At 53.6% G+C, this 25,193-nt stretch overlaps 1 pseudogene; it reads right to left on the bottom strand.

Annotated features, from left to right (window-relative positions):
* Window positions 1–493: 493 nt before the first annotated feature.
* On the bottom strand, window positions 494–24,608 carry LOC125281960 (SH2 domain-containing adapter protein F-like; annotated as a pseudogene).
* Window positions 24,609–25,193: the final 585 nt, after the last annotated feature.

The raw sequence follows: 25,193 nt of genomic DNA, 5'->3' as shown, positions 1-25,193 counted from the left end.
CCGGTCCGGTGTGGCCGGGCGCCCGCGACCCGCGGTTAGAGGCACGACCAGCAGGGGGCAGGCGCGGAGCGCCCCGCCAGGCTCGGCCGCGAGCCCGAAGCCCCGGCCGACGGGAAATCCCGGCCCAGACCTGCGGGCTGCACGTCTCCAGGGGGCGGACTCACGGTCGGGGGATGGGGGAGGCGCGGCAGGCCCCGCTTCCCCTGGGAAGAAAACGCGGTCGGTGCGCCAGCTTTCCCGCGTGTGCGGATGCGCGGCTTCCGCGTGGCAGGGCCGCCCGCCCCCCTCGCCTGGCGCGCTGCCTCTTCGTCTCTCGGCGGCTCCCCTCCTCCCAGACGCACGGCTGTTGGCAGGAAATTGGACGCGCTCGGGGGAGCGGCCGTCGTCGGCGCGGCGGGGAGGGGGCGCCGCGCGGCCGGTCGGCTCCGGGTGCCCCCAGCCCGGCGGGAGCGGAGGGGGATGTTTTGACATCTCGTCTAGGGAAGCAAAGTGCTTTTCACTGCTGGCTTGGGTCGCTCCAGAGCTGATTTATGAACAGAATCTGCGCTCGCTTCGCCGCTCCCTCCCCCGGCAGCCCGGGGGGGGGGGGGGCGGCGCTGGGGGCGCGGACGCGGCTGGGCCTGGCAGGACTGGGTTTATTTCTTGCATCTGGCCGGGAGCTGGGGCAGCCCGGGGACTGCGCAAGTTCCCTCCGGCCCGAGCCCTTCCCCTCCTCTCTCCACCCCCGAGGCCATCTCCGTCCTGGGGGGGGGGGGGGTGTCTGCCTTCCCCAATCCCCGCACCAGACTCTGAACAGAGCCCGCCGGTGGTTTAGGGGTGGAGGCGGAGAGATGGCCAGGGCGCCCCGCACTGACCCAGGGGGAAGGCTGCCGTGGGGAAGGGGATCCCTGCCTGTGCCCTGGGGGCGGAAGCGGCGGGGAGCTGCGGATCTTAAACTCCTCCAGAGACCAGCGGCTCTGAAGCCCCCTTCCTCCAGGGGCTATCCTCTCTCCCCAGGGATTCCTCTGTCCTCGCTCCAGACAACCTTTTACTCCGAGGCCCCAGAAGGCCTTCCCGTTTAGAATAAATTAAGGAATCTGCAGGTCCCACTCGATCTCTGGGAGAGGGGAAGAAAGACTTGACAGAACATGTCCCTGGGAAGGGCCAGCGCCCTCAGCCAGGGGATGGGCGCAGGCCTGGGTCCAGCTTTGTCACAGTGCCCGGGCCTCACATCTACAGAGTCCGAATGGCCACAGGATAGAGCAGGGACATGTGCTCGGCCCCCTTAATGGGCAGCTTGCGGCTGGTGTAGTGGTGCACGATTTCAGGGACGCTGCTGAAGGGTGGGCTGTTCTGGCCCAGCACGTACTTGTGTTCCTTGGTCCGGGACAGCTTCATGTGCATGAAGCCCTGACTGCTCCTGGGAAGAGGAGAGGAGACCCTGGTGAGTAGGGGCCCTCTCCAGTCCCCCTGCCCTCCCCCACGCCCGCAGCAAATGTGGCTGTTCTGAGCCAGCTGTGTGGGGAGGTGACTAGGGAAGGTGGAGGTCAGTCCAGAAAACAGAGAGGAGGCAGAGGGGATTTTGTGAGTAGGTAACCCTAGGCGTTGGCTTTGTGGTGAGGGCCCTGGGTGTGCCAAGAATGTGTGTGTAGTGAGTGTACAGGGCGTGTGCAGGTGGAAACTGGAGCGACCACCCTCCCTGCCCCAGACCCTGGGACCCGAGCACCGGTGCCCTCCAACCTGTGTGGCCAAAGCTGGTCTACCCTCTCCATCTCTGAGCTGTGGGGGATGACACCGGTGGGGGCTCCTAGTGACGCATGTGGAGACACAAACATCCTTGGCAGGACCGTGTGTGGACAGATGTGACAACCGAGCGAATCTTGGTTGAGGCTCTCTCTTGCAGAAACCAGGGGAGGGGGTGAGCTAGCTGCTCTGGAAGCCCACCCCAAATCCGGGGAGGCTCAACCGCCTTGTCCTGGGGATATCCCTTTACCCTCCTGCTAACTGGGCCTTGGGCCAAGCCCCCAGCTCCTCTGTCCCTGCAGCCTGGGATGCCATCACCGGTGAGGCTGTAACTCCATTCCCTCCCTCAGAGAGAAAGGCTCCACTGCCTCTCCCAGCTCCCTGACTCGATCCAGGAAATCCACATCAGTGCCTGGCCCTGCCCGCAAGACAAGGACCCTGCTGCTCAGAGCTCTGGCCGGCTCCCAGCTGTCCGGGCACCCTGTCTTAGAGAGAAAGCATGGGGGTGGGGCCCGAGCAAGAACAGTGTCTGCCCAAGCTACCAGGCCTGGTCCACAGCAAGGAGGAAGCAGTGTTTGGGGGAGCCCTGAAGCCTGAATACTTGTCTCTCGGGGCCAGAGCCTACCTGGGGACAAGTGCAGGGCTCAGAAACTAGTATGGGAGGTAGGACCGGTGAGGGGGGCCCTCATATGAGGTGAGGCTGACAAACCTCATTTCCCTCCCCTGCCTGCGTACAAAGAGGCTTCTGACGGGACCCATTTCACTGGGCCCACAAGTGAAGATGGAGAGTGGATGACTGAAGAGAGGAAAGGGATGACAGGAAAAAAACAGTCCTTTATCACCCACCCTTCCAATTCCTTCTCCCTGCCCCAGGATACTGTGCCCTAAAGCCTGCTGGGGGCCCCAGGCTGGGTGTATGTGTGTATGGGCGGGGGTGGGGGGATGGGGGGGCATCCTTCTTCTGTAGGCCCGAGATAATGGCTGAGGCTGACAGTGACCACGCAGGCCCTGGGGAAGGGAGCTAAGGGCCTGAGGAAAATGTGCAGTCCCTGGGGGTGGTAGAGAGGGGAGGCAGTGAGTAGTCCCCCTCCCCTGTCTGCCCTATGCCATGGCCCAGGCCCAAAGCTGTGGGCAGCAGCTTGGGCCTTGCTTTCCCTCTCCCTCTCACAGTTTGGAGAAAACCCCCTAACCACAATCCACTTGGGATAATCACCTCTCCCCAAAACTACATTATATCTTCTCCTTGAGGGACAGATCTGGCCAAAAAGGGCAATAAAGTGGCAACAAGCCTCCATCTGGATAACTGACCTCCTGGGATAAAGTCCCAAGCAGAGTCATTGCCCAACCCTCAGGAGTCTGGGTGGGACTAGCTGGGCGGTAGGGCCAGAGCTGACATGGCTTCTGGAGGAAGCTGTTTAATCACCAGTGAAAGCCCTTCCATTACAGAGAGCAGAGAAACCTTAATTGTATTTCAGAGAAGCCATTTATATGCAAGCGAGGCTCTGGTGGACAGCTGCTGGTGGGGCTGGATCAGCCTGGGCCGAAGCAGCACCCAGGCCTGCCTCCCCTTTTACTCCCCAGGATAAGGCTGAGCCCCGCCCTGCTCCTTTCACAGAGCCAGACCCTTGCCGTCTCAGCCTTGGACTGTTCCAGACTTGAGGACTGGTGGAGCGATGCAATGGAATAGTGCGGTTCTTGTAGTCCGACTGAACTGAACTGGGTCCAAATCCTGCTTTTGGCACTTTGTTACCTGGTGGCCTTGAGCAAGTCACATACCTCTTTGTATTTCTTTCTGTCTATAAGAAAGAGATTCATCTTCCAGGTCGGCAGTTGGTTTGGAGACGGTGTATACACGGCTCAGCACACAGTAGGTGCTCTGTGACTCTTAACTGTTAAAGCAACACACATTCCTAGGGTTATATCAGATTTTTGACAGATGAACTTTTCCTAAATGCTCCTTTGATTTTATGACAATTGCAGAGTATGAGAGCTGCAAGAAACCTAAGAGGTACCCATCAATGCATTTTGCAAAGGGAGAAACCAAGGCCCAGAGAGGTTCCATGATTTGCCTGGGGTCACAAAGCTAGTTTTATGAAACCCAAGAATAAAATTCAGGTTGTTTGACTCTAGACTGGCATTTTCCCATTATCTTTTAGTTGAAGTTCAATAATTATCCTCAAATGTCTGTTTAATAGTCCCACATTGCTGTATATTGCATTTGTTTGAAGTGGGGGTATACCTGTATTCTAATGCCCCTGAGAAATGTGGTAGGAGGTGGTACAGATGTCCCAGGAGTGATGGGGGCGATGCGAATGAACCCACCATCTGACAGGCTGCCATGTGGGGGGCAGGCTCTATCGGGCAGGACTCCTGGATACCGAGGGGAGGGCTGGCCATTCTGGTAGGAGGCCAGTACCTCTCTGTGTCTATCTACTCCCTAGGAGGAAGGCTGATGGGAAGGGAGCGCCCTGCCTCCCCCATCTTCCTGGATCCTTTAAAACTCAGTTATCAGCCACTAGCGCCCGGTCCTCCTGCCCACTTCTTCAGAGTGAACGATAGCTTTGTGTCCACTGCTCCACCCTCCTCCCAGGATCCAGCCTCCGCCTCCCCCTGCAGAGCCCCTCAGGCAAAGTTCCTATCTCCTTGCCGGTGCTTCAAGAACATCTGGACTGCCATTAGTAAAGATGAAGGTGATAATTTACTTAGCACTTAGCACCATGTTAAGTGCCTCCCATATATTATTTCATTGGATCCTTCCCTATAAGGTAGATATTATTATTCCCCTACTTTATAAGTAAGAAAACTGAGGCCCAGAGAGGTTCAGGGGGCCCCAGGGCACACAGCTGGTAAGTGACATAAACTTTGGAGCTGGACACTGTAGCTTGACTGTTTCCTCTAACGGACTCTGAGCTCCTTGAGGTCAGGGGAGGAGCCTCAGACTGCTCCAGGTCCCTAGGGCCCAGAGTCAGCAAAAGTTCCTGGGGATGGACTTCTCCCCAGCTTGGCTGGGCATGGGGGGAAGGTTGGAGTCTTCTCCTGTCCTGCTGGTTGTCTTCCCATGGATCCTCCTTGGTGCCATCCTCACAAGCCCATCCTGCCTACCGCAGGCCCACCCCGACTCACTTGAGGGACAGGGAGAAATCGTTCTTGCTGGTCTCGCTGTCGCACACCAGGTAGCTGGCCTCTTTGCACGTCCGGAGCACGTTCTCGGCATCTGTTCCACTGATGGCCCCGTGGTACCAGCTGAGGACAAGAGAGAGGAAGGGGGCATCTCTGCTGGGTCCCTCGCCGTCCTGGCCCACCCATTCTGGGTGTCCCCTGCAGGCAAGCCAGTGGCAGGAGGGGAAGGGAGGGGAGAGAGTCCCCAGCTGGACACAGACACTCACACCTGGTTTTCCAGAGGCAATGTTGGGTCTGTCCACTCCCCAAGGGGGCTGCTGGGCTCCACGTTTAGGGGCTTGGCTGACTTGGGGTTCCCTGCAGAGAGTCGGGGAGGTAGCCGCCCCTTCTCCTCCCGGCCAGGTGACAGGCAGCTCTTCTCAGATCCTTCAAACTGGGCTGTGGGGAATATACCAGTCATAGACTCTGAGGACCCTAGAGATAGAGCCCTATAGAATAACCAGGGCTCCACCATTTTCTGCCAAAAGGGGTCAAAGGAATGTTCTGGAAGGGTGGGACATGCTCCTGGGCTTGACTGGCTGTGGGGGTGGGGCGCAGCCCTCCTAGGCCACACCGCGCCTACCAGTCCCTACGCTGTGGGAGGAGAGGGGAGAGAAGCAACATGAGAAACCACTTAAACTTCTCCCTCTGGAGCAGCTGCCTGCCTTCCCCTGTTCCATTCCCCCTCCGGGAGGCTTCAGCGCCGATAATATCATTTCTTTCGCCTCCTCAGAGTTCATGACCGTTCTCCATATCACCCTGCCAAGCCATTCTGTCGAAGTGACTTATGCATTTGAGAACAATTATCCGATTCCCCTTGGTGCCATCCTGACAGGTTCATCCTGCCCCAAGCCGCCGCCGGCCCGCCCCTCCCCCGCCCCCAGGGTTGCTGCCCACAGGCTCCCCGCCCCCACCGGAGACACCCAGCTGAGGCGGCTCTGCCCTCCCAGACCAGGGCAGGCCCACCACTGAGCCAGCACGAGGGAGGAAGCCAGTGGGTCACATGAGCACAGGCACCCACGGACAGGCGATGGAGACCCTCCTTCATCCTGCATTTACAAAGTAGCCCTCACACTCAGGCACAAATGTACAAACAGGCATTCACAAGCACTTGGCTGCCCGTTCTGTACCAAACTGACAGAGATGAAGTGTTCGGTGCTTCCTTTCTCCTCATTTGGGCTTTTTCTCTCCTTGTAGCACTTTCAGGACCTTCCTGTCTCTCAGTCACCAGATGCAAGGACCAGACCCGTCCCTTGCCCGAAGGGGTCAGACACTTCCTATGCTAGCATCACCCCCACCTCAAGAGTTACTTGCATTGCCAAAGGATTGGGTCAGGCAAAATACTCACAAAGAAGTGAATGTAAAATAGTGGATTTCTGTGGCATGGTGGGCAAGATATTTAGAAAGAGACTCCTTTAGAAGACACCTTCCCCACACCTTTGGGAGGAAGGAGGAATGTGTATTTTGTCCCTTCTTTCTTCCTCCAGGTTCTCCAAACCCTACCCCACTTCAGCTCTGCCAACCCAAGCCCACAGGGCCTGAGGTGTGAGAGGACATGTCACCCTGGCCAGAAGCTCCCACAGGACCCACCGCTGCCGTCCTCCAGGCTGGGCTCAGGGAGGGGTGAGGCTGGACCGGAGATGTCCCTGTCCCCGTCAGGCAGGGAGCAGCTTCTGTCCAGCTGTCCCACCGGCAGAGGCCAAGGTAGGTCTTTGATGACCTTAATGTCAACTGGAGCCAGTAGCAGGAGGGAGAAGAGACACAAACAGGGACAGAGAGAGAGACAGAGAGAGGCAGAGGTTGAGACACCAAAACCCAGAGCCAGGACACAGAATAGCCTAGAAAGGAGGAGGGTCAGAGCAGAGGCAGGGACGGGTTCTGAGGGGGGAGCAGGACTCTCGGAGGGTTGGATGGAGCCACAGTGACCACACCAGGCTGCGTAGTCGAAGGGGGGAGGCACAGGTAGCAAATAGCCGGAGGCAGAGTCTTGCCCTGCCAGCCGTGTGGGTCCCCTTCACTTGAACCCTCATAAGCCTCCAGGGCCCAAAAGGACCAGGAAAGGAGGAAACGAGGGACAACGAGCTGCCCTCGCCTCCCAGCACCACACCCAGGTTCCCACAGCCTCCTGGCACCCTCAGACTTGCCGCCCTTCCTCCTTTTCCCCACGGCCTGGGAAGCCATGGGCAGTGAGACGGACAGCCCAGCTCCAGGCTGTCATGAATACTCCGATGTGGGGGCAGATGTTTTATTGAAATTTACCCCCCACGCCCTCAATCCCGAGCCCTGACAATTAAGAGAGGGATGCCACTGGCGGCTGCAGGGCTGCTAACGAGGTTTCCTAATGACGAGCATAGATTTCCCCATTAAGCAATCCAAACAGTATTGATTCTCCAAGGAGACTTCTGGAGATAACGGTCCCACTTAATGGTGCATGCTTTACCGGAAACAAATCAGAAGCCTGTGGTTTCCTAGTCTGGCTGCCAGGGAGGGGAGGACAGGGCAGAGAGCTGAGTCCGGCTCCAGGATGAGCCCCGTGCCCAAGGAGGGGTGGGGGGCCCTGGGAGTGGGGGTGAAGTCGAATGGTATTTACATCCTTTATGTTCTCACCGAATCAAGAACCCAGGAGCTAAAGCACTCTCCAGGCTCTCCAGGCTGCAGCAGCACCCACTCAGACCACCAACACACACCTTCCCAGGTGGGACTCCAGGCCTGGGATAGGCGCTGGGGTGCTTGGTACAGGAGAAACCTAACCCTCATTCAACAAAGGGCATTTCTCACAGCCTCCCTCTCCCCACCAGTTCCTGCTCCTCCGAATTCCCCCCCCGGGGCACAGGCGTCCCTGGTCTGGCACAGTCTGCTACTGGGAGACACAGCTCTGTGATTCAGGGCTGGGTTCTCGAAAGGTTATACACACAGCCGTTTTCCTTGTCTGGGGTGTTCAATGCCTTCTTTTGTTAAATGTAAGTATTTAACATATGTCACAAGTTTTATCATTTTGTTTGGAATTTCTTTATTTTAAAATAGGCCCTGTCTCCCAAAAGACGGAAGTGGCCTAAGCCTCTTGGCCTCTGAGAGGTGGTGATGCAGGGAGACCCTTCATCCTCCTGTGCCTGTTCCCTGACCCTGCACACAGTGCCGCGCCCACACTGCCCAATTCACCAATCTCTGTGATGCGCTCAACCGTGCTTCCCTGGAGCCCAGCTGCTGGGCCTCCCCCAACCCCTGGGGTCCACTCCTTCCCTTCCCCTGGGCCTGGAGAGCTGTTTAGAGGCCCCAGCAGGCCCACCCTCCCCAGCCAGGGGCTTACCTGTAAAGGCTTTGGAAATCTGTTCCTTCTTCCACTCCCAGGGCTGGTCATACTCCTCAGGGGGCCTCTCGCCATCCTCTGGCAGCCGGGACTCCCGGGGCTAGGGGGCCCCCTCACCCTCTGGGGTGGTCCCCTCCTCCTCTGGCTCATAGGGCGTGTCATATAGAGGCAGGGGCTGAGCTGCCGTCTCCTTGGAGCTCCGGATCTCTGCCAGGGCAAGGTGGCGGGGAGGTATGAGAGCATCCCTGGCTGCCCTCCTCAGCTCCTCTGGCAGCGCCCTCAGCAACACACCAAGCCTCCTTCAGAAGAGATGCCACTGGCTTTGGGGACCCAATGGCCGGACATCTGGGGTCCCTTGCCCTTAAAACACCTCTGGGGTTCCAAAAGCATGGGATCCAATGGAGGCCGGGGCAGAGAAGCACCAGAGTGAAAGACAGAAAGAGATCCTTAGGTGGCCAGCAAGGGCTTAGGAAATGAGGCTTACACGTTTTGGAAACGGAGGCAGGGTCCTCTCCTAATCCACCTCCTTTTGGCTACACAGCTCCAGTTCTTCCTTTGCATCCCAAGCAGTATCACTTGACAATCCGAAAATCCTTCTTCGTTGCCCAGATACTCCTGATCACTCCCTCCTTGAAACTGTCCCCTCTGACAAGTCATTTTCGTGGTTGTCCTCTCCCATCACCCTTGGACTCTTCCCCTGGCCCCTCTCGGTCTCTGTTCCCCAGAACCAGGTCTTAATTCGCCCACATCCTTGCCCAGTCTCATGGCACCCTATACACTTCCGGTTACCATCAAGATCTTTCACTTTAATGTTTCAAACTTGCCACTTTCCCCAGAAGTTCTTCTAGTCAGTTCTGTGATTCCCTTTTTGGGATCGTTGATCCCAGTGAAAATCGAATAAAAGCTATGGGGCTACTCCCCAGAAAAATGTGCAAATTTCCATATACAGTTCCAGGGCATTCATGGGCCTCCAAGGGGTACACACCCCTCTGATCTAAATAGGGCAGTCTCCCTCCCACTTTCTCCTTCTCCGTCCACTACACTGCTCTCGTCGGTCCTGGCCCCCGTTCAGCGTCTAAATTCCACCTGTTCACCACCAGTACCCGATGACTCTTACCCTCGTCACTCCACGTCTAGATTACTACTAGGGTGAACCTCCACTCTCCCAGCTCATGTTTCCACGAGCTCCGTGGAAGAACACTCCTGACCGCTCTCTGGCCCCCACCCCTCTCCCAAGGAGGGAGAGCAGCTTATCTGATCACCCGTAGATGCTCGCTCTCTTTCTCAGCTCTGCCTTCTGGCTCTTTCTTCTCCTGGCCCCCGTGAGAGGGCTTACAGCTGTGCCTCATGGCCCAAGCCCGAGTGGGCAAGTTTAACTCTGTGAAGTATTAAGCAGCCCATTGTGGGAGACATAGCTAAGTCATGTTCTCCAATCTATTTTATCAGTAATAAAACTGACATTCTTGTCTTCATCAGTCTGTTACCTTGATTTGACTTCTCAATGATCTCCAAGCTCAGGAGGGGAAGAAAGCCATGTTAATTATTGCTCCCTTAAAGCCTCAGCAATTTCCACAACTGCTAACTCATCTTTCTGATGCCCAGTTCTTCTGGTCTGTTCTGTACACCGCAGCCTCAATAATCCCCTTAAAATGCCATATTTATCCTGTTTCTGTCTTGTTTGAGAATTCATATTAGTTTCCCTCCTCTTCTGGAGCAAGTCCAAATGCCTCGTTCCAGCCTTTGAGGCCCTTCACTGCCCCTGTGGCCCCTCTCATCTTGGCTCCTCAGTATGCCCAACACTAAAACTACCCCTGAGCAAACCTTCCTTTCATCCTGCCTTGGACTGACTCACCCCTGTCCTCCTCTCGGATCACCCCCATTCACTCTTTCCCTGGATCCTCTCTTGACCTCTGCTCTGCTCCCCAAGACCAGGTCTTATTCGTTGCTGTCTGCCCCCGCTCCTTGACAGGCTTGCCCTTCTCAAGCCATGTGGTTCCAATTGCCATAAAGATGTTTCACTCTGACATCACATCATCTCAAGTTCACCACCTTCCCTAAAGTTAGTGATTCTCTTTTTGGGTTCCATGACTCCCGGTCCAACCACTGTCCTGCCCTTCCTGACTGTCCTCACTCTATCTGCCTGATCTTTGGTGGCCTTCTCTACCACCTCACATCTCAGGCACCACAGGCCATCGCTCCTTCTCCAAGACGACTCTCTTGAAGGCAGTGGCCAAGGACCCAAGGGGGTCCACGGTGGACCCATGGTCTCCAAGGACCCAGTAAAGGGATCATGGAACCACTCTTAGTCTTGTGGGTCCCAGAGCCTGTTGTGCAAATACCCAGGCTTCAGAGAGCAATCCCCTAGCCTGACTCCATCACGCACCAGCCATCATCTTTTGGGCCTCATAGGGCTCCATGTAGCCATCATTTTCAGGGACCTTCTCTGGGGCTCCTGAAGCTCCTGCTGGGCCTTCGCCAGTCTCCTGAACATCAAATGGGTCCGCGTAGTCTTCGAGGATTGCCAACTGTGGGAAGACAGTGAGGAGAGCAGGCTTCAGACATCTGAGAGACAGCTCTGCTTCTCCCCAGGTGCTTTGTCCATGGGAGTGAGTCCTGGAGAGAATGTCTTAGACCCAGAGCCCGAGGTATCCAAGGGCAGGCTCTGAGCTTGGATGGGGACAAGCTCTGGGTCTTCCTCTGCAGAGTCCCCTACTAGGCTGCCAGCAGAGTGGCAGATCTACCTTTTCTGTCACTTTTGTGCCTCTGGGCCATCCCGTAGGTTAAATGGCCAGGATGAAGCTCCGAGCATTAAGGCCTGCCTCAGTCCGGGTCTAGGCAGGGCAATAGAGGTGTTTAACACCAGATGGTTCAACAGAAGGAATTAATTCAGAGAGCCAGTTACAAAGGTGTTGGAGGAATTCAAAGAACAAGTAGGGAATAGCAGGCAGCTCAGAGATTAACTCGGTCCATGCCCACAAGTTCAATCCCAGATGCTGAACAAAGAAAAATTTGCGGACCAGCGAGAAAAGAAAAGCCAACTACTCACTTTATGGCACAGTTCTGCTGGTTTATCCTGAGAACATTCATCAGCATGTCATATGTGTATTATTATATTCATTTTAAGGAAACGGAGGCTCAGGGCAGGTAGGGAACAACGTGCCCAAGACCGTTCCACGGAAGTGGAGGAACCCAATTGGAACTTGTGTCCTTTGTGCAATATTATGCTGCCAACCTGCCCCCAGTGGGGATCTTGGCCGTTCTGGGAGAGAGACCACCTTAGGACAGCCCTGAAGAAAGCCAGGGTTTGGGCTCTGCTGAAATCCCCTGGTTCCTGGAGGACAAGAACAGGAAAGGCGTAGCCTTGACCCTCCACATCCCACACTGCCCCTTTCTCCCTCACAAGTGGTTCATGACCAACCCTCCGTCCCTGCTCCAGTCAAGGCAGAGCGAACTCTAAGCCACACGCCCTGAGGAAGAGCTCAAGGTGCTCAGGGCGGGGTGCAGCTGAGGACAATAGAGCTTTTCTCCAAGCTGGGCACAGGCTTCTCGAAGGGGGGAGGCTGAGGTGGAGACAGAGCCCAGCCCACCCAGGGCTGCCAGCACCTCGGGGGAAGCACCGCACACTGAGTTGACAGGCATTGACAGGAGGTGGCTCCAGGGCCTGTGGCATGAGGAGGGGTCACTCCTGCCTCTTCTCCATCCTTGGTGGAGGCTTTGGGTCTGGGCCAGATCAGGATTGTGGGAGCCAATTGAGCAGGGAGGCTATGGGGACTGATTGCCTGCCCACCACAGAGACTCCTCCTGCATGTTTTTTTTTTTTTTAAAGATTTTATTTATTTATTCGATAGAGATAGAGACAGCCAGCGAGAGAGGGAACACAAGCAGGGGGAGTGGGAGAGGAAGAAGCAGGCTCATAGCGGAGGAGCCTGACGTGGGGCTCGATCCCATAACGCCGGGATCACGCCCTGAGCCGAAGGCAGACGCTTAACCGCTATGCCACCCAGGAGCCCCTCCTGCATGTTTTTGGAGCCCCCCGCCGCCTGTGCTGGGCCTGGGAGGGGTCACAGGGATGGGGGGCACTGAGTCCCGGGAAGCTGCTCAGTGAGAAGTGCCTGGCCCAAGCCCCAGTCCCCCCAACTCTACAGAGCCCCCCCTCCCCCAGCCCTTCCCTGACCAAGCCAGTGCCCTTCCCACTGGAGTCCTGGGCTGGACTTGAGCTGTGACCCCTCCCAGGCCCAGCACGGGCCTCCCTGGGGCTAGCCCACGGTGCCTGTAGGCAACCAGGCAGCAGCTCTGTGGGCAGCTCAATGGCTCCTCTGTTCCATCCCTGACTCCACACCCTGCTCCAGGAAACCCTAGCCCCCCGCCCTAGGCGGGTCACCCAGAGGAGCCACCCACGGGGCCGGGAGTCCGGAGCAGAAGCAGAAACACCTGCTGGAAGGTTGGCAAGAAGGGCACCCACCCTGGGCACATAGGATCCCTGTCAGAGGCCAGGGCTGCCTTCCCAGTGGTTTCCAGGTCACGTGAGGAGGTGAAACTGCTCTGTGGGGGAAAGCTGCTTCTGCAGGCTTCTGACACCTTTGCTCTACCCTGACTTATTTTGTTGATGGGACCTTTACCTGACCGCTGTACTCACTGTGGTATACCACATCCGTCACAGGGCCTGGCACAGGGTAGGCGCTCAGTGCACATTTACTCGATGCTCCAAAGGTCTCCCTCTCCTCAGACTCTATCTTCTGGAGTGACACAGACTCTCAGATCCCCATTCGCCCCCACTCTGACCACTCTGACAGACCAGGAGCTGCTGTGGGAGCAGGCTGTCAGGAGAACCAACATTTGAATGGGGAGCAAAGCCTCTGGTTCAAGAGCAAAAAGGAAGAACTGGCAGGAAAGGCCCCTAAAACCAGAGCTAATATTTAGGCAAACCCTCTGGTAGACAGAATGCTACTGAAAGGCTGAAATACTTCCAAACTAGTAGGCAAGTAGCTGCTGCTCAGAGGTCCCCTTGTCCCCACACCTCCTGCCAACCAGATCCCCTCCCTCCTGCCGTCTAGCAGGCTCCAGACCAGGCTCTTGTGCCTGTTCCAATTGGGCAGTGCCCCTCCCAGAGCCGCTGTCCTGCTTGGCTCTCCTTCCTGCCTCAGCCTCTCCTGAGATAGCTGGCAGGCCCACCATCTGGCGTGACCTTCCGCTCTGCAGCTGGACCCTGCTAGGAGTTCCTGACCCCACCCATGGGGCTTGCCAGTCCAAGGGGAGCTAGGAGGGGGCACATGCCACAGGATTTGGGCTCTGCAAGGTCCCCAAAGTCTACCCCTCCCCCTTTCCTCCATGTCTTCAGTTGACATCTGGAAGCCTCTGGTTTTTCTCCTGTAGAATATCTCATAGGATTGGGAAGAGGACAGTGAGTGTAAAAGTCCTTAGTTTGGAGGCTAGAATGGAGTCAGTGCTCGATAGATGTTAGCCCTGCTGCTGATCTCTTCTATTCAGACACTAAAGCCCAGAGTTTAGGTGCTCGACAGGGTACACAGACGGCATCAGTAGAGACAAGACTGCGACCCAGGTCTCCTGACTCTCAGTGCCTTGCTGCAGATTTTCCAGACAACTTGGGAAATGTAGCATCTTCTCTCCTCTACTCGTAGATTTAAAATACACTTCAGCATGTTAAAGGCTCTGAGCAATCGTGTAGCAAAGAGAGCTGTCTAATTTTGTTTAACTCGGCATTTCTCCAAAGTATTTAACCGTGAAATCCTTTCTCTGCTGAAAGTCTGTCAGTTTTGGAAATGGTATACTATTTACCTTCCCCAAGATCAAGCTTTTTGCACCCTCTGTTCCCACTTCCTGCAACGCCCTTCCCAATTTTATCTGCCATGGAAACTCCTTCACATGAAACAAATTTGTTATCATCTTTTTCTAAGTACGAAGAAATGTCATGCTTGTAAGACATTTGAACATCACAGACACACAATGGACGTCAACAACCCTTTTAAGGTGTGTCTGGGGCCACCTCAGGCCTGGGTGGCTAGTGCTGGCCTTCAGGTTCAGGAAATGGTGAACTCAGCACGGGATGCACTCTTCATTCCTTCTCTGAGTCTCCTTCCCGTGCTCGGTGAACACTTCCCATCTCCTGTCTGCAGGGCTCCCCGAAGGTGCCACGGTCCCATGGCATGGTGTCGGCAGCCAGTCTGCCATCAGGCTACCTGGCTGTGAACCTCAGCTCTCCTACTGGCTAGCTGTGAAACCATGTGATCCAACACTCCTGTGCTTCAGTCTCCCTATATCACCTGGGGATAATAACAGAATCTTCCTCATAGGGTTGTCAGAAGCTACTGGGCTAAAACATATCGGCTGCTTCAAAATGGTACCAGGCACACGGTAGGTATTAGGTAATTGTCTGCCATTATATCATTAAAGATGAAAAGACCAAATTTCTGGGTCCTCCAGGAGCTCACAGTGACAGCCACAAAGCAAACTCCAAAAGAGTGAGGTACCTTGAGGTGCTGTGAAGCCCCGGGGCTGCGCCCCAGACTCTGGAGGAAACGCAGGCTCACTGCATGCAGGGACTGGGCTCCCCCTCTGCTCTCGCATGACTAGCGTCCCGCTGGTTCTGCGGGGAGGGCAAGCTGGAGGGGGCAACAGCTACCCTTCCAAGCCCCAGGCCCCAGCCAGCTGCTCCCACCCATGTTCCCCAGCGCCCTAGCCGTTCCCAGCTTCCAACAGGTGGAGTTCCAGGGCTGACTGAGGTGTCACTGAGTCACTGACCAAGCCAACAAGCTGCAAATGCCTTCCCGAAAGAGTGCCACAGCATGAGGAGGCAGCAGTGGGAGGAGTGGACGGGCCTGCCATAAAATCCCCTGGTAGCGCAGGCCTCAGCAGTAGCCCCCCAACCCCAGCAAAGCACCAATGGCAGCAAAGATGGCCAGCCCAGGCCCCAAAGGGTTAAGAGATCTAACCAGTCCGCAAAGGTCCGGGACCCTTCTCTTTTCCTCCCTCTGCCTCCCTCGGAGGACATGTGCAAAATAAACAGATCAGAACTCCAGACTCAGTGGAAGTTATAAGAAGAAAAAGCAAGAACAACAAACTCAAAAAAGGCAAGGACCAGGTCTTCTAGGTGGTGGGTCCCTTTGAGCACCCAGGCCAGTGTCACTTAATGCTATAGAAATCCTGGCACGATCCTGCAGCAGCAGCCCCTACTCGCCCTCCTGACCCTGAGGCAGAGATGTCTTGTTTGACTTCAGACACCCTCAACGTTTCCTTCCCTTTCCTCTTTCTACCTGTCTTTCACTTGTTTCCAAATTTGGGCCTGGAGGATCCAAGTCCACGTGGACGCCATGTATGAGGTGTATCTATTTTTTAAAATTCTTGATATTTTGGGCCCTGTGAACCCCTGTGAGAATCTGGGAGCTCTGAGTCTTTTCCCAGAAAAATGCTCATGCACCCAAATATTTGCACACAATTTCTGGAGCTTCATGAACCCCAGAAGCCTCTCCATGAGCTAAGAACAAGAGCCCTAGTTTCAGTGCATCCAGGGTGCCTGTCTTATTGTTCACATCATCTCTTTCTCTGCCTCTCTGTCACACACACACACACACACACACACACACACACACACACACATGCGCGCACACACATCTTGGCAGGATAGAGGCAAAGGACACACTGTGCAGATGGTCACAGGCAGCTCAAAGCTTCATCCAATTAGGGCCCCTTCCCCGTCCCTCTTTCCTAATTAGATCAGGTGTTTCCTGTTGAAGATCTGAGAAAAGGGAGCAAAGAAAGGAAGGCTCCGTTCTCTCACCCCTCTGCCCAAAGTGTGGCCTGGAGGCCAGACAGGGCCCAGCACCGTGAAGGAGTTCTTCCTATGGCCAGATGGCGAGGCCCTGCCTGCCTGGTTCAGGGTGTGGCTCCTGCTGCTCCCACACCTGCCCTGCCAGTCCTGCCCAGATGGCCACCCTTGCCCCCTTGCCAAATGCAGCAGTGGGTCTCAGGGAGGGCCAGTAGCCAGAGCCCTGCATGGGGAGGTCCTCTCAGGGCCCTGTCTAAATCCCCATTCTTTCCTGCCCGCCACATTCACTTTCCACAGGGCTCATTTCTCCTCAATCTTCTCATCACAGAAGTATTTCCACCCATTTCATCAAACCTCACGACCCAGGCCCTCTCACAGGGTTCTGACCCACCCACCAGCTACTGGGCTCCAGAAGAAGAAGAAGGAAAGTGGGCCAGCCTAAGGCACATCCTGGTCTACAGTCCCTATCTCACCTCAGGAAGTGACCCCACAGCAAAAAGCCAAGAAGACCCGCATGGCTGAGAGGAGAGGAACAGAGAATCAGGACAAAACACTGCACAGAAGAGAAACTCCAGCTCAGTGGGCCAGCTCACCACTCAGGCACAGCAACTTGGGTTTAGGATAAGGGGCTAAGGTACCTAGCCTGGACTCTTCCTAAGGGAAGACTCTGGGATCCCCCAAACTCTGCTCCTAAACGAGAGGAGCTGCTCTCAATGGTGGGAGGCTCCAGGTCAGGGCCCGCAGAGACCATGTCCCTGCCCCTGAGCCAGTCTGATGGCGTCCTGGATGCTTCTCATCACACCCACTGAAGAAACCACAGATTGTGTAGCTCCTGGGAGATCCTGCTGGATTTCATTCCTGTCCCTGCAGCTGACAAAGGAGTCAGACACCTCTTGGCCCCTAAGGTCTGAACAGCCCACAGATCACAGAGCTGACCCAGGCTGAGGCGTGGATGCCCTCGGTGAGAAGAGGCTGTGGATCACCCACGGCCGTGTGGGTGCAGCCCCTTCCTTGGGAGTCTCTGTGGGGAAATGTACAAAAGGGAGCTGTGGTTTAAGGGAGTCTCTGACCTTCCGGTCACCCTAGCAATGGACAGTCACCATTCAACGGACGTAGTTCACTCACCCCTTTCTGTGCTAAGCATGTCAGGCACTTGGGAAATACAGACATGAGGAGGACAATGGTCCTTGTCCTAGAGGAGCCCATGGCTTGGGGGGCAGCCTGTTAGGCCATTCCAAGACTGCAGAGAGGAAGGCCAGGGATAGCTCAGGCCCATGTGCCAATGGGCAGTGGTCAGGGAGAGGACACTAACTGGTCAATAGTAAGCACAAGGCCTAATAATGCTCCCTCTGCCTCACTGTCGCCACCGCCATCACATCACCCAACAGTGCTGAGTGGGCGGCCGGCGCCAGAGCGCCCACGTGGCCAGTGAAGGGGGGCCCAGCTTGGATGTTATCCCGCCCCCTCCCTTGGTAAAGCAACTTCGCGCAGGTCACAGTCTGACTAGTTTTACGCAGCAGCCCCACTGGGATGGTAGTAGAGACTTATAAACTGGAGACACGGAGAGTTTACACATCTCAAGTGCTTAAGGCATCCTAGCTTTTTCCTGCTGCCCATGGGATGGGTGCCTGTCAAGTCATGCCTCTGGGGTTCCCTTGGGGTCACCCACCCCAACATCGAGGCCTCAGAAAACACATCCCCTCACTTCCCTGAGACGTGAAGCACAGAAGCAGTCTTTTAGGCACTCTGTAGGGCCAAAAGTGTTTCAGAATTTAAATAGTTCAGACGTTGGAAGTGTAAAACTGTACATCTACCAAAAGTGACATATATATCACCCCTGGCAGGGTCTGAGGCCATAGCCCCTAAGCTGACAGTTTAAAATTCCTTCACCTCCATCTTGAACACAAGTTTGCCCCAACACTACAAAAACTTTGGTTCTCAGACCATATCAGATTTCAAATTGCAGGCACAGGATTATGGAGCTCTTCGAAGTCCCACCCACCCAAATCCTATCACCTCACGGCCCACTGCCTGCCCTTCCTCTGACTTCGGAAGGACTAATGGCGCTCAGTCTATAACAGAAAGTATAGCACCTGATAATACTCTGTCTTGCGTTGTTCTCATTGTTTTTCGTGCCTTCATTTCATTTTTTTATAATAATATTTTTTATTATGTTAGTCACCATACAGTACATCCCTGGTTTTTGATGCAAAGTTCGATGATTCATTAGTTGCGCATAACACCCAGTGCACCATGCAATACGTGCCCTTCTTACTACCCATCACCAGTCTATCCCATTCCCCCACCCCCCTCCCCTCTGTAGCCCTCAGTTTGTTTCTCAGAGTCCATAGTCTCTTATGCTTCATTCCCCCTTCTGATTACCCCCCTTTCTTTATCCCTTTCTTCTCCTACCGATCTTCCTAGTTCTTATGTTCCATAGATGAGTGATACCATGTGACAATTGTCTTTCTCTGCTTGACTTATTTCACTTAGCATTATCTCCTCCAGTGCCGTCCATGTTGCAGCAAATGTTGAGAAATCGTTCTTTCTGATAGCTGAGTAATATTCCATTGTATATATGGACCACCTCTTCTTAATGCAGTCATCTGTTGAAGGACATCTCGGCTCCTTCCACGATTTAGCTATCATGGACAATGCTGCTATGAACATTGGGGTCCATATGGCCCTTCTCCTCACTACGTCTGTATCTTTGGGGTAGATAACCAGTAGTGCAATGGCTGGATCATAGGGTAGCTCAATTTTTATGCCTTCATTTCAATTGTAAATTACTGTGAAAGCAGAAATCCTGTTTTGTGCAGCATGCTGCATTTGTTAGGACTCTCTTGGTTTTAGGAAAATGGATTCATTTCAACTTTTTGAAAATGGAAGTAGAGTTGATATACACTTTATGTTAGTTTCAGGTGTATAACATAGTGATTGGACGAGTCTATACATTATGCTATGCTCACAAGTGTAGCTACCATCTGTCACCATACGATGCTATCACAATACCATTGACTATATTCCCTATGCTGTACTTTTAATCCCTGTGACTTGTTCATCCCATAACTGGAAGCCTATACTCTCCTTCACTCGTTTTGCCCATCCCCCAACCCCCTCCCCTCTGGCAGCCACTGGTTTCTATTTATGGTTCTGTTTCTGCACTTTTGCTTGTTTGTTTTACTTGTTAGATTCCACATATAGGTGAAATTGTATTTGGCTTTTAAAAACTGAAGTTTTGGTCTCATAACTGAATAAGTGTAGGAATAGCCTCTGATTCAGGTCCAGCTGGATCCAGGGGCTCTATTATTCCATCAGGATTCCATCTTACTGTCCTTTCTGTGTCTCTCGGCACTACTTCTTTGTATCATTCTTGACCAGGCTTTCTCTATGTGGTCGCCCCTAGACACTGGAGGTTTACAACACCTAGCTGAGCCATCCCCAGGGAGAGACAGCTTCTGTGTCCTGATGCTTTCACAAAAAACTCCCATTGATCACTCCCATTGGCCAGCTTGGTCCTAAAGCAATCTCCATAGCCAAGAGTGATGGTGTTCTCCTTGACCAAACATGGATCCCTGTTTCCCCATGGAACAAGGGCTTTCAGGCATTGTTGGTAGAACGCAAAGTGGTACAGTCTCCAGGAAGGGGCAATTACATATGCATTTTCCCTTTTACCCAGAAATCCCACCTCTGGGAAGCTGAACCATCGATGCAGTGGCAAACAAATGAATATGTGTGCCCAAGGCTGTTCATCGCAGAGTTACTCACAATAACAAAAGATTAAAAATAATCAACTGTCCATGAACAGAGACTGATTTAATAAACTAAGGCACATCCATAATTGGAGCTGCTGAAAGAAACGAAGAATAATATGATGGTTAATTTGATGTGTCAACCTGATTAGGTTATGGGGCGCCCTGATATTTTGGTCAAACATTGCTCTGGCTGTGTCTGTGGAGGGTGTCTCTGAATGAGATTAACATTTAAATTGGCAGACAGTGAAGCAGATTGCCCTCTCCCGTGTGGGTGGGCCACATGCAATCAACTGAAGGCCAGAATAGAACAAAGAGGCCTTCCCTTTCCTGACTTAGAGAGAATCCCTCCGGCCTCATGGCCTTTAAACTGGAACATTGTTCCCCCCCCACCTTCAAACTGGAATGTTTGACATCAAGAGAGTGTAAGTAAATATTGGGGCTTTGTGTTTGCTGAGCGCCCTAATGTTGGTCACACAGATACTTTCAACACTACTTCCTGAAACAAATGAATGTGTTAATCAATTAACCCGGGTGTGAACGTTGATACTGGTGGGGCTAATTCAGCCTGGAAAGCAAGAAGATACTCATAGTGGTATCCATCTCTACAACAGATTGAAAGCGTGGCTGGTGATAGGCAGGGGAGGGGACAAGAGCCAAAATGGTGGTCCAACACAGTCTTGTGAGAGGGTGAAAATCTGAAAGGCAGAAAAATACACAGGCCTAGAAACATTTAGTCTGAGCCTGGGAGAGAATCAGTGGATCTGAAGCAGGGACTTGTCACAACCCTTGTTCATTTTTTGAGCACAGCAAGCTCAGAAGCCACCTTGTGCAAGTTTTAACACAATATCTTCTGATAAATTAGGCCATTTTGTGCTCTTCTACTGTTAAGCTTGCTTACATCCAACTGCTTAAATTCCTTCATAGACTTTCAAATCATGAGGCCGCAGGGATTACGTGAATGTTCTGCGGTATTCCATCATCCCGTGTAACAAAACGTTTCCTGATAAATCACTAAAAATATCTGCTGCTTCATTAAAAGCAGATTTCTATTTGGTGATGCATGCACGAGAGGATGGAGTGCTGGCTTCTGATGGGCATTCCATCCTGCTGCCCACAGGAAAGCGCTAACAGGTGCAGCCAATGCACTACTGGCACACCAGCAGCCTTAAATCCAGAAATCCAGCCCCCTTGGTCCCTGAAGGGGGTGGGAGGGGCTTTAGCTGATTATGCCACGAAGGAAAACAGGTCAGACTTCCTTCTGGTATCCTTTGAGTCCATTTGCATTTTGTGATTACCCACCAGGTAAATATCACCTACTTATAGTGGACTTAAAATAGTTAAATGGGAACCTAGCTGACAAGACTAGACCCAGCCTCCACGGCCAGCAACTCCTTTGCAGTAAAGCCTTGAGGGAGAAGCCTCAGAGTCAAAACCCTGATTAAGGAGGAAAGAGGCTCACGTTAACTCTCACCAGATGATTCTCAACCTCAACAAAGGTTCCATTCTTTGTCCCTTAGATGGGACAATCTGGAAGCACATCCCCAGTGGGACTGTGCCCCAGTTTCTCAGTGGTAGCCTCTTCATTAACACAGACACTGTATTGGCTGCCCCTCTACCTTCCTTTCCTTCTCCACTTCTCAACTTCCTGAAATGAGCTACTTATACTTAAGTGTTTTTCTCAGGGTCTGCTTCTCAGAGAACCAAATCAAAACAATCCTAGAGGTCTACAAGCCGTCTCTGGGCCCAGCAGCACATGAGAGGGATTCCAGAGGCTGCTGGAAGCCGTGTTAGTACAGCAATGCGGTTAGATGAACTGGAACCACAGAGACAGAAACAGCAGGCTAATGGTAATATGGGGGCTGGATTCTGTTGAACCACTTACAGAGAGACTGAGATTCCATATGACTGCAGGTGTGCAAGCGAGCCCGCCTGAGATCAGCTGAGCTTGCCTTCTATCAGCAGAACTGTAGACTTCCGAGCAATAACAAAGGGTGGTTATTTGGACGATAAGATTTGGGGTCATTTGTTATGCAGCAATAGTAACGCTACATGATGCTCGATTTTTTAAATTGAGCTATAACTGACAAAAGTGCATGTTTTTAAGGCATATAATGTGATAATCTGATATACAAGGAAAAAATTGCTCCTATGTGTTACCAAACAAGGAAGAAAAGTATGGAGGTGAGCACCATCGCTTCCAGTGAGGTGGAGGGTGGGCAGTGGAGGCCAGAGCTGACCTGCAGTTTTTAGGTGGAGGTGACATGATGTTTCCATGTCACTGTGGTGAGAGAGAATTGGAGGAAGGTCTGGCAGCAGAAGCAGCTACGAAAGTATCAGAGACTCTAGAATGAAACACACCAGCCTGGGAGTACTATCTACCCCCCAGGCCGTAACTTCTTGATTCTCAAAAATCCTCCATGATGCATAAAATGGGAGAAGATATTTGCAAAACATATATCTGAAGAAGACTTGCATCTAGAATATATAAACAATTCTTCTAACTCAATATTAAGAAAACCCAAGTTGGTTTTTTTTTAAGGGCAAAAGACCTGAACAGCCACTTTCCCAAAAAAGGTTTTAAAATGGCAACTATATGCATGAAAAGATGTGTAACATCATTAGTCATTAAGAAAATGAAAATGAGGGGCGCCTGGGTGGCTCAGTCATTAAGCATCTGCCTTCAGCTCAGGGTGTGGTCCCGGAGTCCTGGGATCGAGTCCCACATCAGGCTCCTCCGCTGCAGGCCTGCTTCTCCCTCTCACACTCCCCTTGCTTGTGTTCAATCTCTTACTATTGCTCTTTGTCAAATAAATTTAAAAAAACTTCAAAAAAAAAGGATATGACCCATTATCCTGGCAAGAGAGAACCCATCCCTGATCCACCAGATGCCAGCCAGGGAACAGTGGCTACCATGGATCGGACGCAGAGCCTGGGGCCTGGAGGGAACTGCTGCTTCAGAAGAACCACATAAGGAGATGCACGAAGGCTGGAAATCCTGGCTCCTAGGTCAGCATAGATACTCATGGAACCAGGCTCAGGTGTGTCCTTTAAGGTACCCCTCCCATCTTTTCCCATCACACATAGCAAGCAGGAAAGGGAATCCAGAGATCATTGACAAGAATCCCAGAAAGATTCCAAACTTGGTAAACGGCCAACGGGGAGACTGAGGCTGGAAAGTCCTGAATGCCCTGAGTCCATCTGCAAATTATCTTCCTCTGGCTTTGTCCCCTTCACACGCAGGATTTGATCTCCTTCCGTGTTTTTCCCCACTAGGTGCTGATGCAGTTCCAGAGATTGAACTACAATATGACAAGTTCCAAATACGGGGGCAATACAAAACCAAACACAAAACCAAAAAAGCATCTCAACGGAAGGAGCAGGACACAGTCTTCCTGGCCTTAGAGCGGAGAAAGGCAACCCTAGTCCTGGGGCAGGAAGGCGCTCTGGGGCGTACAAGTCTTAAAGACTCCCACTTTCAGTGGTTGTTGCTATTCCTGGGAAAGTCCCTGCAACCTCTAAATCTCAGGAGTTCTGAGGGGCTGTCTCTGCTGTTTGCCCAAATTCATTGACTGAAATGGACCCGTGCTCTGAGTAAGGGGGATTTGGGGGTGCCCTCCAGTGGCTAGGGAGAAGGGCTGGCACTTCTCCTTCCTCCCACATACAGTAGCTGATGACTCTGGAAGATTTCCTAGGTCAGGAACGAATATGAGAGTCTGTGCAAGTTTTCCATTACTGTAGGAAGTAAAAGACCCAAACCACACACCGGGCTCTAAAACAAAACAAGGGCTTTAATCTCCTAACATGCAAATCTATCACGGTACTATTTAAAATAACTAAATGGTGCCCCCTACATAAGGAAATAGATGGGGGGAAGGGGTGTGGAGTAAATGGGCGAAAGGATGCAGCTGCTGAGGAATCCCTGCAGGGCCACTGGACACTTGCTCAGCCCTGAGGTTGACTGCGGCCAGTTCTTCTTCTTGAGTGCTGCTGACCAGCTAGGACCGGGGCTCCAGCTGGCAGGACAGGGTGTAGCTAAGGACAGAGGGACACCTGTGAGTTGCCCAGGAGCTTCCATTCAAGAGTCCCTGCCAGTGTTTGCCCACAGCTGGAGTCTGGCGCCCCGGCAACAAGGCCTGAGGCTGCCCAGGGAAGGAGGATCCCAGGAGTGGCCAGCAGAAAGAGTCCACCCCGAACCTCACCGACCCAGCTCCTGATGGGCCTCACCTCTCAGCCTCGCTGAGCGGCTCCATAGCCTGGAACCAGGCCCAAAAAGGATCCTCGGGCTCTAGGGTGTAATTCTCGGCAGCCACCTGGAGCAGCATGATGTCTGTCATGACTTGATATTCCTGAGCAGAGAGAGAAGCACAGGATGTATAGGGAGCCTGGGAGGGGGGGCGGGGAGCTGCAGGGTCTGGTGAGGGTAGAGCATCGGGACCGGGCACCCATCCCAGGTCCTGGCACACATTGCCATCCTCCTCCCTGCAGATTCATCCGGTCTCCACCTGTTCTCAGAGGTGAGTATCAGTAGCCCCTCCTCCGGGAAGTCCTCCTGGATGCCATGCTCTGTCCCCATCTCCTAACGGGATGGGACTTGCACTGCTTTCTTCTCAAGGGATCCCAGGAAATGTGAGGTGGAGGGCATGGAGCCAAGCAATGTTCTTCCCAGGGACATCTCTGAGGCCCACTCCCTACCCTTCCCTGCGGGAAGCGCCACATATGCTCACCTTATTTCTTTTCTGGTGGTTGATCTCATTCCCCTGGAATGCAGACAAAGTCCATCAGAATGAGGCCCCTGGTTCTTAGGAGCACTTGATTCCCATCCCTTCTCATGCTGCACCATGGCCAGGACCCGTGAGGGGGCCGTGCATACACAGATAGTGGGCCTGGGATCTAGGCCAGGCTCTGGGGTCCAGAGAAAGGAGGACATGGGGCAGATGGACTGGCTACAGGTCGGGACCCTGCAGCACCACCCTCTCGGAAGACAGTAGGGGAGGCCGAAGCCTCAGGCAGGAAGGGGCTGCTGCGGCTACTGAGGTGCTTGCTGACGTGGAGGGTCCTGACTTCATTCTCCCCCCACGGGCAAACTCACCGGGGGAGGCTGAGGTCCACTCAGACAGACCTCATGCAGCTTTGCCTTCAGGAAGCTCTGCTGCTTCACCAGTCTTCGGCACCGGGAGCCGTGGCCTAACTGCAGCCTCACCTCGCTCATCCCTGAGATGGGCAACAGCCCCCAGGCTCACAGGGTAGCCGTGAGGCTGTCATGAGGAGAGGTTTGCCGAGTCCTGAGAGCTCAGGGCTCAGTACAGGGGCGTTCTGCTCCCAAACCTCCGGATTCTGGTCCCTCCCCCACAATCCTCAGGCTCACCCACCTCCAGATAGTCCTCCATGGCGGTATCTAACATCACCAGCTCGGTGAGAAAAGTGCCAAGGAAAGGCACGACACCCTGTGTCATGAGGGGGAGGGTTG

This window comes from Ursus arctos, unplaced genomic scaffold (assembly GCF_023065955.2).
Source record: "Ursus arctos isolate Adak ecotype North America unplaced genomic scaffold, UrsArc2.0 scaffold_16, whole genome shotgun sequence".
NCBI classification, from domain to species: Eukaryota; Metazoa; Chordata; class Mammalia; order Carnivora; family Ursidae; genus Ursus; species Ursus arctos.
This window is presented reverse-complemented; position numbering and strand designations above follow the sequence as displayed.